General features: G+C 43.7%; 1 protein-coding gene across 1 annotated transcript in view; it reads left to right on the top strand.

Annotated features, from left to right (window-relative positions):
- Positions 1-13049, top strand: part of LOC144806082 (uncharacterized) — a 291643-nt gene that overhangs the window by 20473 nt on the left and 258121 nt on the right. The window contains 2 exon segments of the mRNA XM_078672523.1: positions 5766-5824; positions 5920-6008. The gene's annotated coding sequence lies outside the window, so the exon portion shown is untranslated.

Raw genomic sequence — 13049 nt, 5'->3', positions numbered from 1 at the left:
CCGACTTGGCCACCATTAGTAAAAAGAGACAGGCGGTGCTACAGGTCCTATCAGCGGAATCCACCCTTTCAACTGCATCATGAGCTGAAGACGAACCTGCTCCCGGGGGTACGGAGGGACTTGCGAGGCACTGAAGGAGGCAGTAGAGGGGCTGTTGGTAGGATGCTCCCAGTACTGTACAATCTGCGGGTCGCTCAGGGGTCCCACACAGAATCTCTTGGAGGGTGGTCCTCCAGAACAGTCCTCCCTTGGCTGTCGTCGCCTCATACTGACTCTTGGGTCTTGACAGACTTGGCTCCTGTTGATTTCTTCAGTATATCCTTTTGTTGGTTATGGGTACATTCTATCTTCTTTCACTTCTTCTCCTCCGCACCAGCCAAGTCTCCAGAAGGGCTCCAAGAGTTCTACGAACTTCATGGTATGGCGCACCATCGCTACCTCGCAGGCGCGACGAGGACGAAGTGAACAAGCTGCATAGGGGCTTCCTAAACTTGTGCAATGCATAATATACGTTTGGTGAGCCTCAATGTTCGAGGCCTCAATAGTCCAGTAAAATGCAAAGCGATTTTATCTTATCTAGAACACTCCGGGGAGACATATGCTTATTGCAGGAAACCCACTTACTTGTCAGGGACACCCACCGCATGCGCTCACCCAGGTTTCCCAGACCATACTGGACCACTGACAAAACTAAAAAAAATGGGGTTGCCATACTGCTTGCCCAGAGCTTCCAGGGAAAGGTCACTGATGTGATAGCTGAACACAAGGGCAGAGCATTATGGATTAGGCTCCAGTGGGGTCATAAACGGTTCACAGTGGCATCTATTTATGCAATGAACGAACACCAGGAACGCTTCTTGATTACCTACCTTACACAAGTCTTAGCCTCGCAAGACCGGGAGGTGGTGATAGGGTGGGTGGGCCTAACCTGGTAATGAATACAGACTTAGATCGCTCGGGGCATCTCGCTACACAAGCTGGGACCCTCACACAGACTGGACATCAATGGCGTATGAATTGCGTCCTTAATGATATATGGAGTCAGACACCCCCCCCCCCCGCCAAAGACTACACATACTTTTCTGCGGCCCATAGATCCTATGCCCCTATTGATCATTTTCTCATCACAGATGCACTATTGGGAATGCGTAGCTGAAGCAACAATTTAATCCCATTCCCTCTCTGATCATGCCCTGATAACGCTATCGCTGAACCTAGGTGCCTCTCAACCATGCCCGTCACGATGGCTTCTTCTTGACGCCATGCTTCACTCCGACCAGATAACTAAAGCTATTAGCAAGGCAATCAAAGACTATCTCACCACCAATGACCGAGACTAGGTTCGCCCGGCGTCCTTGTGGGAAGCGTTAAAACTAGTTATACGAGGGGAATTAATAGCCACATCAGCAAGCTAAAACAAGCTACGGAAGGAACAGAGGAAGTAAATAGCGGCATCAGTAGCAGAACTAGAATTCATACACAAACTCACCGGTGCCCCCCGCTCCTGGAGGGAATTGAAGAAGAAACGCTTAATTCTCCACCGATTGGACCTAGATAGAGCGGAATATGCCTTAGTGCATCTCCGGCACAAATTCTTCCTTAACAGAAATCCTTCTGGCTGCATGCTAGTCCATAAGCTACGCCAAAGAGAGGTTACCGTAACAATACCGGCAATCAAAGACCCGTCCGGGACTCTAGTATACGCAAAATTGCAGAAGCTTTCTGAGCCTTCTACAGCAAACTTAGTGCGGAGGAAGACTCTACACATAGAGACATAGGTAGTTACCTCCATGGTGCGCAGCTGACTGCGCTGCCTACTGATACTGCAACTTACATTGATCGCTCTATCCAAGTTGACAAGGTAGTGACAGCAATAGCCAGTCTCAAAACCTCCAAGTCCCCGAGCCTGGATGGCTTAACCCCCCCCTCCCCACCCCCCCTCGTTCTATAACAAATTCTGTCAGATACTAGCCCCTGTTCTGAAACAGCTTTTTAACTCATTTCTTGATACGGGAGCACTCCCTGATTCCCTCTCGGAGGCCTCCATCTCAGTGATCATAAAACCATCTGAAGATCCCCTTGAATGTGCCTCCTATCGTCCAGTCTCATTGCTCAACGTCGATGCCAAATATGAACATATAGCATTGAGGCTATCCAAAGCACACCTTATAAGTTTCTTTTCAGTCCTAGCTAAGTAATCGCTTTTTAAGGGATCTGTATACCCTCAATTGGACAATGAGACAGATTAAAACCAACATCAATTCCAAGAAAGAAGATCCAGGCAGTTCAGAGTCAATTGAATGTCAATCTTCTTGTGATTTCATCAATTCTTTATTAGTATTAAAAAAATCGTATAAGATCTCCCAGCACGCAGTTTGCCAACACGTTTTTTGTCTTGCACTAAGACTTTCTCAAGGATGGAAATATCAAACAATACTAGTATAAATATGACATACAAAATTGCATACATTGACAAAAACAAATATATAAATACCATACAATTCACTAACATATATAGAGATTGACATATTTAAAAACACATAAAAAACAACATTTGTATATACATTTGAGAAACATAGATAAACCATATGTTATGTAAAACAAAACATGCTGTATACACTCCTTGACGTGTCTATACATCCAAAATTTAACAGAGTTTGTTGTAGACCTAAATACACATCTAAACAGTGTTAGTTTTAGACCTAAATACACATCTAAACAGTGTGACTCAAGAATCCAAGAGTATAACAAAGGTGGAATTGACTGCAGTGTAAGTAAAACAAGCACCAGCCATCACCAAGTGAAAAAAAGATTAGTTTAACAGGAATTCTTTTTATATGTACTAAGAATAGAGTGACAAGAAAGTGAGGGAAGTGAGAAAACAGGAGGAGAGATAATGAAGATAAGAAAAGAACACCGATTGAAGATCGGACCCACCATAAGTACTGGTGGAGAATATCCAAATATCAGCTTGAAGAAAAAAGAATCACAAATCTATCCAAGCGGGATATACCAAATTCAGAGGTTAGAGACAACCCGTTGATCTCCGGGGTCCGCCTGGGGGCTGACATAGATACTATAAGCCTCTACGCTTACGACGTGTTCCTGTCCTTGACAAATCCCGAGACCTCGCTCGTGGCCCTAGTGGCAAATTCTCGTGGTTCAGTGAAGTGGCTGGCTTCAAGGTAAACCTTCCCAAGTTACAAATACTGAATCTGTCTACTACCCCTGGCACAGTAGAGGCCCTGTCCAGGCATTTCCCATTCACTTGGACCAGCAATCACATACCATACCAGGGGATTTTCTTAGTATGAATCCCTAATAAGACACTAACGGCTACCTACGGGCCACTTCTAGAACAGACTACTGAAACCCTCTCCACATGGTCATGATCATGTCTCTCTTGGGCGGGTCATGTTGCAGCAGTTAAAATGACGATAATGCTGCGCATATTGTACATCTTTCAAACTAGCTCCCTTTCCCCAACTGCGGTTACATTGCGGAACCTACAGTGGGCCATCAACCACTTCATCTGGGGTGGGAAGCAACCGCGACTCAGCTTTGTGCAGATCACAAAACCCAAGTTAGGTGGGGGGCACCTGTGTTGTCCAGGTATTTTCAAGCATCACAACTACCCTTCATTCTTGAGTGGAACCACCCACTTTCAGAGAAACATTGATCGTTTAGTAACCAAATAATTGCAGGAGCGAAGACTTGGGGAGAGATTTTGCTCCCACGTAGGCATAACGCATGGAGGCTTTACCTCTCCCCGGTGATGACAACTACCCTAAAAGTATGGGACGCAACTGCAATCCGCCATGGCTTTACTTCATTCCCCTCCCCACTCCATTGGTGGACAACTCTGACTTCCCGCCTGGGTGCAAATCAAAAACATTCCAGCAGTGGCGTGAGAAGGGGTGTAATCAAGAGAGGGCCTTTCCCTTTGATCAGCTTCAGAAAGATTACGAAATCCCAGCCACTGACTAGTACGCCTATAATCAAGCGTGTCCCTGGGGGTAAACAGCATTTACAACTAATTTTTTACCCCGCAGGTAATCACAACGCAGTCATTACAACGACTGCGTTGTGATTACGCACACCATTACTCCGCAAGTCGGAACAACACTTTGCGGGGGCGGGGAGGTGTTGGATTTAAAATCCAACACCTTCCCTAGTGTCTGCACAGACTGGAGTTGGAATATACTATTCCAACTTCCAGCGCCCCTCCTCTGCAAGTCGTTGTTCTGATTTGCGGAGTAATGGTATGCGGAATCACAACACGCTCGTTGTAACGACGGCGTTGTGATTCCCTGCGGGGAAAAAGAATGGGGGATTTAAAGGTATATTCGTCACTGGGTAACCTACCCGGAGATGAGACCAGGAGCTTCTCGTCCATTAACCCAGTATGAAAAGTGGCTTATTAGTAAAAGCGACGGCAAGCGCCTTATATCAAAACTGTATTCTTTCCTCTCAGTAGACACCACACCAACGAACTCTAAGGACAGTTAAGGTGGGAGGAGGAAATAGGCAGATCCCTCACAGACAAGGAGTGGCAGGACATATTTTTTTAGAACACATCACACTGCACACAACATCCCGGGTACGGAAGCAGCTTATAAAGTTGCCTCATACTGGTACTTAACTGCGGCCCGACAGAAGCACTCGAACAAAGACCGACCCCGGCTTACTGCTGGCGTGGCTGCGGGCAGACAGGCTCATTAGTACATCTACTTTGGCATTGCCTCAAATTAGTAAGATACTGGGACCTGATACTCCAGGACATAAATGAAGCCTTCGAGACAGATATCCTGTGCTTCCCTGCCTATATTTTGCTGGGTCTCCCTAATCCACTAACATTTCCCTTGCGCTCTTTAAGAGGGAGGCAGATAGCCTTAGCCCTTAATGCGGCAAGTTTTATCACTGTTTTGGGTAATATGAGTGGTTATTTGGATTTCCTATTTGTATTAAATATTCACCTGGTATTCTTTTTTGCAGTCTGTTTCTGGACAACTGTCCTCCTAATACGGGTGTTCTTTTGAGGTGTCACTAGGTCTCTTCTCTTTGGTATCGAGGGCGCACAACTCAATCTTTCCTTTGGATGCATTGTCTTGTTTGTGGTTTCACGGTTCTTAACTATAATTTTAATCTCAAGAAAGAACATTTTGGAATGCGGTGTTACACAAAAGATCTTGCAGCAGGGATACCGTGGTTGATTACTACATAAGCATGAGACTATGTAGTTTATGTATGGTTTTCTGTTTATTTGTAGCCTGATGAAGTCGATGGTGGATATACCCTATTGACGAAACATATGTTGGCTGCAAAGGTTATCAATACTGCTGGATGCATGTAGAGATAGGAAATAAAGCACTGCTGATTAAATAGGACTATTGTACATGTAATAACTCTTAATTTTGTTGTTCAGGGGATCTTATATTTTAGAGTCGGAAGTGTTGGCCCCCTATTGGAGTGTATGGTGGCCACATCTTCTCCTTGGAGCACCTCTATGAATGAGGTCGTTCAGATAAATTAGGTACACACATGTTTCCGCAATCTTATGACCTTTCCACCTGTCTGTCTTGCATTGTGTGATGTAACTTTAGTTTGTTGCTGCAGACATGATGATGTAACTTTAATTCGCTCATAGCTCTTTTAATGGTAGAAAACTATATTGATTACTTCTTGATGTTTGTAGGTCCATCAATTAATTCACTGTCATCCATGTGTGAGTGGTGGCTAAAATATCTGGTATTGTTCTCCTGCAGATTGGTACGCCTGATATTGGAAGTGTCCGCTAATATATACTTTCAGCATTCCAAGCAAGGTAAGTAGCATCTAATGGGGAAGTGGAAATGGCACAAAAAGAATCACTGAAATGATTTGGGTTTTCTTTTTTCACATATGTTCTATTATGTGAAGGATCGTTGACTCACAAGCCTTCAGATGCTAAGGATTGCTGACAAGCGCAAAAGAAGAGGCCGCCTACAGTTAAGATAAGGTTCCTTAAGGTAGGGAAAAATCAATCATTGTACAGATTTAAGGCAACCACTCAATAAATTTAAGGCAACCACTCAATAAACAATAATTAAATGCTAATCAATAGACAAAGGTCAGAAAGAACCAAAGAGCACAAATTATTTATCAAGAATACAAAATGAGCATTTATTAAGTGTTAAACAATTAGAAAAAAAATAATAATCATTCATCCACTTTCATGTCCATCATACAAACTCACAGACATACTGAAGACACATTTAAAACATTGTTGGTATGATGACATATTGCTCAACACTGATAGATTGACACAATATATAAAAAACAAGATCAATTAGAGAGACAGAGTGGCACAAATTCAAATGACTGGTGGAATTCTACGTCTGTGTCGGCGCAACAGGGGTGCCTTCGCCAGGAAGAGGGCAACAGTACAAACAATTGATGAATCTGTGAAGTAAACATTGTCTTTATGAATGAGGGAGGTTCTTTCACGAATACAATGAGCGATAAGTATACAAAGAAGACATTTGCATTGGATGAAATAAGGGAGAAGAATGAGAGTAAAAGTGAAAATGGAAAGATATGACTCAAGATAATTACTTTAGAAGTGAATAGTAAGGTTAATGGAATAAAATTAGATGTGAAAAAGGCAATATATAAAGATAGTGAAGGGAACCCTATGTGAATGATTAAAAAAAGGGGGGGGGGGAAGAAAGGAAAAGGCACCCAGAACATTTGTGTATGTATACAATGGTGACCCCTATTTGTATCAAAGTCACATGCTTAACTCATGGTGTCAGAAATAGTATACCTACTATTGATGGGGTTTGGAGAACCGTCGTGTTGAACGGTAAATGAAGACAGTGCGATACTTCATGTATAATCTAAACGATGAAGGTAGAAGACGCATATTGATAGTTGCTCACATTTAATAACGTTTTTGATTGACAGCGATTCTAGGTATCTAACTAATATTTACCTCAGTTGCCAAGGGCAAAAAGACGCCGTCAGTACATTGTAAGCGGATGAAATATGTAAGTCCTCGTGGTGTTTCAATAATGGTGTACTAAAAATTATTAAACATATGTAAATGGACAAATGTGATAGAGAATGGGTCCTTAATTACAAATCCGAAAACTATTTTCTATTTATACCTGTATGCCTGATGGGCAATAGAGAGAGGAATCAGGCGACGCCAGAAAAACAAGATAGCACAGTGATGTCTGATAGTTACTGGATGTCACTGCTATATTTTCAAAGCTAAAGAATAAAGATACACAGGATTGTCCTGGTTAGTTGAAACTTAAAGCATGTTTGTATTTAGCGAAAATGTAATAGCAATGAGACCTACTGAAGATCGATAATAAATAGCTAGTCAATACTAGTATTAGGGATTAATGTAGAACGGCACAGCACTTACTTTGATGCAATGCGGTGCAGATGAAAGGGGTCAGTACAATTCTGTTTTGTGATTTCAAGGATTACTGCAATATAAATGAAGTAACTATAAGGCGAAAATGAAATTACAGTACAGCTTATATAATATACTTCGAAATCAAGCCTTTGAAATGCCTACAAAATGGAGGCTTAAACTAGCGGGTTTCGTTACACAGGTGTGTAATTTGCAGAGGAGAAAGAATGCACAATTGTACTTCACTCGTGCCTTTTACTATGACCGGGTAAAAATATAGGCAGAAGAATAATAAGAGTTACAAAATAGCCACATATGTTAAGTTAAATGTGTTTTATAATGTCACGAGATAACAATGCGCCAGCAAGAGCTATGCGAAGTTAATTAGGGTACTATGAAAAACTATGCGGACTTGTTTAAAGCTAGGGCGTGTCATGGTGCATACTTACTTTTCAGCCAATTTGGAGCCTCCAGATATGGGGTTCCTTCTTTCTGCGAATATGCCTGGAAACTAAACCTGAAAAACAAGAAAGGGTTTGGCCCTTATTCAGTAAGGCCGGACCAATATACCAATAGCAACCCAAAAAAATGCCAATACTGATACCATTCAAACTCAAGCAATTATCCCACACACCAGATGACCTAAACACTCTGGATGAAAAAAATAGAATTTTCTTTTTCAAGTACTCTTTTTTACTTATTAGTTATCTTTTTGTTAATTAATCATTGTTTATAAATGTAAACAATACAAATCAAGTGAAAATCTTGGACATACACTGAAGACACACCAACGCTAGACACACAAAGACACACAAATGTGATACAATAAAATAGAAAAATATATATACAATCTACAAATTATCTGTACAGCTCTTGTTCTAAATAGATTTTTTCACGTTTCAAAACAATCAGTGCCTCTGAAACCTTTTGATTATTTACATAGCCTTTTTGCTCAATAATTCAGAGGACAATTCCAAATGGTGGACCTACTGGTGTTGTATGGCATTTTAGGACCCAAGTACAATTTTCCCGATTCATGCCCCAATTCACATTGCCCTAATATAGGCATATGAATCATACCCATATTTAGACATAGCCCATGCAGTCCAAATACAGGCATGGCTACTTCCACCAGTTCCAAAAAGCCACAACCATTTCTTGGAAAATCAGCCTAAGCAGTCAGGGACCTCCCCTTGCTTGAATATTGATTTGTCCAAGAACTCATGGAGTTTTCAAAGAACTGACGTTCCTTTGGGGTTCTTTGATGACGTTATTATGCCCGTTTTTACGTCAAACTAGGCACCTTCAAGGTATAAATATGCCTTCACTTGCTCTGCTGAAGGAAGCCGGCTCTATAGCTGACGCACTGATCGACACGCTGTCCTTTCTCTTGCTGAGAATCCAGCTCCAGTGTTCCCAAGTTCTCCTTTCGGGGTGTTGGGAAATCGAGTCTCGAGACAGAGATACCAGACCTCCTTCATTCTAAAACCAAGGTACGGAGCTGATTAGACCCTAAGAGAAATCTTGGATAGATTCTTGGCAAAGAAAACTAAACCTATGCTACACCACACTTACTTCTTCCCTTGTACTAGACTTAGGTTAGGTACATTGGAGTAGGCGTATTTTAGAAGCACCACCAGTTGAGTACTTTTAGCCATTGTTATTTATGTATGTATTTATCTATGGTTTAGAAACCCTACAATGCTTTTACAGTATTATTTTATAATACTATTCTCGCTGTACGCATTATACTTTGTAACCTGCATTACAATTGTAGCAGTTCACTTTACTTGTATGAGAAAGAAGACTGTTCAATAAATCATTTATTGAAAACGCCCGTCTCTCTATTTCTCTGCACCTCTGATGAAACGAAGCACGCAAGATTGACTGAGTAAAATATCTATCTATTGTTTCCACGACTCAGAAGATACGTTTACTCTTGGGGAAACAAAGTTGTCATGTTTATGCGGTTGTCAGAAACTAATCCCTTCTTGTGAATTCAAGAAAGTTTCTAGTGACCTCTGGGCTAGCTGGCACTTACAATTAAGTCTAATATATTCAATAGAGACCTAGTCGACCTCAGTCCTACATCCAATCTATAGGATATATTATTCCAATGCGCAGAGCCTATTGGGAATATAGGAACTACACTACACTGGGCTCACTCAATACTTTCAAACTTTTTATACACTTAATCAATGGTGAGCACCCTGTGGTCTCCCCATCTAAGTGGGCACCTATTTGGCTCAAAATGAAAACAGTCGACCCGTTTCGAACCCTTAAGACAATGTTGGTTTCTCCTCAGGACGTAGAACATCAAGCTCAATCTCTTCTTGGATGGACATCAGTCGCCTTATTCACCAGCCGGTGAACCAAGTCACAATAAACAACTTGCGTGTTCGTTGAAAAAGGAACTCCTCTTCACATTCACTTAAATTTCATAGATGGGTTTCTTAATCACAGTCTAGTTTTTCTTTTCTTTTAGCTCTTCGGTTTACGGAGTGAATCAACGTCTCGACCCACGGAATCACTTGAACCGGAAGTGATCCCATGATCTATGAAATATAAGTGAATGTAGGGTTTGTTCCTTTTTCAACGAACACACAAGTTGTTTAGGCAGGCTAGAGCATTGGCAGGTTGCCAGTTTAAGGACGGCATCAAGACCAGAATCAGAATAGTCCCCTTACAGTCTTTTTACCCATTTAAACGGCCCCTAGCCAATCCCCAATGGCAGTTCCCATTAAAGTTGGTTAAGTCTACTCAAGAAGGTAATGTGAATCCATGGTTATCTCTGACTAATCGTTATCTACCCCTAGCCTGTCCTCTGGGCCAGGGCAAGATGTTGTAATTGAACACTTCTACTAAGCTATGTGTATTTACGCCTACACCTCCACCATTGTTGGACAATCTCTCCAATTCTGTCTCTACCTTTGCTAACCCAGTTGACCCCTTTGTGAAAATATTGTCCTGGAACATAGCCGGCCTTAGGTCTAAGCGGGGTAACATTTTTTGGGAACAGTTTCTTGGTACACCCCACATTATTGCATTATAGAAACATGAGAGCCCAACAATTGTTTTTATTTGGATGGTTTTATCACTTTTTGTAAACATGCCATCCCCTCGAACATTGGAAGAGCTGGGGGTCTACTTTTAAAGGTCTCACTTAAACTCTCCTACAAAGCCAAACTGATTGATTGTCTATCACCCAATGTATTACCAGTAGAACTGTTATGTAAGAATCTCCCCACTCTGTTAGTGGTTAATTTTTAGAACTCTTTCACCAGATCTCATGAGACAGAAAATTTATCAGCCTTAGAGGATTTCCTAGAAACCTTTGGGGAAGGAAGTCAAGTCTATTATGACACACTAAACTTAGGGGATTCTAACATCCATCGGTGTTGTCTCAACTGTACCCCCATATTGGAGGTGGGTGATGGTTCTGAATTGTCCAATCTTTTTGAGCATCCGCCATCGGGCATCTGTTTAGAAAGTTTTCTCTCAGCCCACAATTTGCAATGCATACAGAAATCAGATGCTTCACTCTGGTCCCCACCTATGTGGGTAGTGGTAGCCCTAGTGTAATTGACTATATAATGTTATCCGCATTATTAGCACCGGCTGTCAATAACTTAAGCGTTACTTGAAACAGTCTTAGTGATCATAATCCCCTAATACTGGATTTCTCTCTCTCGGCCGCCTTAAAATGGGGGGGTACCGAGTCAAATCTCTACTGCAAACATCAGTACTAAACATTAGGCAAGGAGATTGAATTGGGAAAGGATCATTCCGGAGAGTTTTTTAGACAATCTGTTGTCCACCTGTGCCCCGGAGTTCCAAGTCTACATGGATCCTGTCTCAAAGAGAGCCAGTCTTGAAGCTTTTGACAGAATCATTGAGCAAGTAGAATCCGATTTAACCTCCAAAACCAGAGCCAGATGCCAAAAACGCCAAGAGGTGGTTTGACAATACGTGTTCTGCTGCCCATAAGGAATTAAAACAGGCCCTTATGCAAAACCCAAGGGCCGCAATATTAATCAGGAGCCACAGGAATGCCTAGAAACTTGCAGCCCAGGAAAGGAAGAAACATATAAGAGAGCAGGCCTCGGAAGCGCTCAGCCAAGCTTGTGTCCTGGCTGACAGCACCAGGTTTTGGTTGTGGTGAGCAGCCCCTATTTCTCAGATACACCAAACTCTAGCAGTGATTGTACGATACCTGCTGAGCTTGCGACCAGCATTTTGGTAACATCTTTAGCAATGTAAATTTGGAATCTGCCATGGGACAATCAGTTCCCGGCTCACCTAGCAACCCTCTCCATTCCAACATAGATGAGGTTTACAAAGCTATCATCTCAACCTCGGCAGGAAAGGCGCCTGGTCCAGACAGGGTACCAGCAGACTTCTATAAGACCGATCCCAAAGTCTGGGCCAAGATTTAAACCCATGTTTTTAATGCAGGCTGCACCTGCAGTTTTCTCCCTCTTGGGCTAAGGCAGTTATCATCCCGGTATTTAAAAAAGGAGTCAGGGATGATCCCGCCTGTTATAGACCAATCTCCCTCCTAGATTCTGTGGCTAAAATACTGGGGAAAGTAATTCCGGATCGCCTAACAGGCTTTCTTGATCTGGTTAATATCATCTCCGATCTGCAGTATGACTTCAGGCAGGGGAAAGGGACCCCGGACCAGTGCCTTAACCTGCATTTAGTTATCGGGATGTACACCATCATCAAAAGGGGAGTCTTCAAACAGACCCCTCGATCCTTGCTGCGAGCTTCGCGCGCTACTACGAACGTCAGTATGCCCCTCGTGAGAGCCTCTCCCCCGATGGCATTGCGGCTTACCTCGCGGCGGTTCGCCCGCAGGCGGTACCTGATGAGGTCCGCGATGCCCTGGATCTCCCCCTGACGGCGGAGGAGTTGGGTGACGCGCTGGGTCAACTCAATACGGGTAAAGCACCTGGGCCTAGTGGGTTCCCCAGTGAATTTTACCGGAAATTCCACCTGCAGCTTGGGCCGCATTACAGGCGGGCTCTGGAACTGGCTCGGGAGCGGGGTAGCCTTCCCCCGGACTGGCGCCACGCCGAGATTGTGGTGTTTCAAAAGCCGGGCAGACCCCCCGAGCGCCGCGAGTCCTACCGACCCATCTCCCTTATTAATTTTGAAGCCAAACTCCTGGCCAAGGCGCTTGCGAATCGCCTGCTTCCCCACATATCGGCCCTTGTCCACCCGGATCAGGCGGGATTCATGCCGCACCGGGCGACACGGCACAACATTCGGCGGGCGCAGGCGGCGATTGACGCGATTGGGACGACTGGGGACCAGGCGGCGCTGTTGTTGGCTGACATAGATAGTGCCTTTGACTCGGTCAGCTGGGCCTACCTCCTTACCCTCCTGCCACTTCTGAACCTGGGTCCGGTTTTCGTCTCCTATGTGAAGTTACTCTATACCGATATCACCGCTTCTGTGCGCGTCTCTGGGGCAATTTCCGCGCGATTCCCCGTGGCCAGGGGCACTCGTCAGGGGTGCCCCCTCTCCCCGTACCTTTTTGCGCTGGCCATGGAACCCATGGCCGCCCGAGTGCGCCAGGACGCGCTTTACCGGGGCTTTGTGTGGGGGTCGGGCCACTCGGACCGCATTGCTCTATATG

Source organism: Lissotriton helveticus (assembly GCF_964261635.1).
Source record: "Lissotriton helveticus chromosome 1_1 unlocalized genomic scaffold, aLisHel1.1 SUPER_1_unloc_43, whole genome shotgun sequence".
NCBI lineage: Eukaryota > Metazoa > Chordata > Amphibia > Caudata > Salamandridae > Lissotriton > Lissotriton helveticus.
Note: the sequence above shows the minus strand (reverse complement) of the source record. Positions and strands in the feature narration are given on the sequence as shown.